This window comes from Orycteropus afer, unplaced genomic scaffold (genome assembly GCF_000298275.1).
Source record: "Orycteropus afer afer isolate SDZICR_OR568_19922 unplaced genomic scaffold, OryAfe1.0 scaffold00527, whole genome shotgun sequence".
Lineage (NCBI taxonomy): Eukaryota > Metazoa > Chordata > Mammalia > Tubulidentata > Orycteropodidae > Orycteropus > Orycteropus afer.
The window spans coordinates 812,116-813,111 of record NW_006922114.1 but is presented as its reverse complement, the minus strand read 5'-3'; positions in this window follow the sequence as shown (position 1 = coordinate 813,111).

Here is a 996-nt window from a genome sequence, read left to right as displayed (position 1 = left end):
CAACACACCCACCATCATTAACAACCTTCAGGAAGAGCAAGCAGAGAGAGGAATCCCCGATGCATCCACTTCCTGTGGAATGTGCTATGTTGACTGCTTTCAGCACAGATGACAACTGACATGTCTGCTTGTTTACTGTTTACAATACAGGTGGGAGACATCTCACTGAGGAGGAAGAATGGGGGAGCAAGAAGGGGGTCCCCCAGTCACTGGAGAGGTTCTGAGGGTACTGAGGTTCTGAGGGGTTGGGATCAGTGTAAGGGGGAAGGGAATGGAGATGCCAATGCCCATGGGGCTGGGAATCATGGCTGTTTTCTGGGGTACTTTATCCATGAGCACCATGAAGAGCATGACCAGGGTCTCTGTCCTACCATCCCTATTCTCTCTTCCAAATGTATTTTAAGAAAAAAAACATTCCAATTTATAATTACTTGCTGCTCATCTTTTTGGTTCGATACCAATGGAAGCAGCAGTCAGGACATCAGATGACGTATACCACTGGGCTAATTGGCTGCAAAGGACCTCTCTTGAGTGCTGAAGAGCAAAGTTGTCTCCTTGAGGACTAAGGTGCGCCTGACACAAACCATGGTATTTCAATCACCTCATATGCATGTGAGAGCTGGACAATGGATAAGGAAGCCCGAAGAAGAGTTGATGCTTTTAAGTTGTGATGTTGGTGAAGAATGCTGTAAGTATCATGGATTGCTAAAAGAACTGACAGGTCTGTCCAGGAGGAAGTGTAGGCAGAATGCTCCTTGGAGGTAAGAATGGCCAGACTTCGTCTCACATACTTTGGTCACATTCTCAAGAGGGACCATTCCTTGGAGAAGGGTGTCATGCTTGGTAAGGTGGACGGTCGATGAAACAGGGAAAGGCCCTCACTGAGATGGATTGACATGGTGGCAGTGGCGATGGACTCAAGTATGGCAAGGATCATGGAGCTGGCTCAGGACTGGGTGGTGTTTTGTTCTGCTGTGCATAGGGTCGCTATGAGTC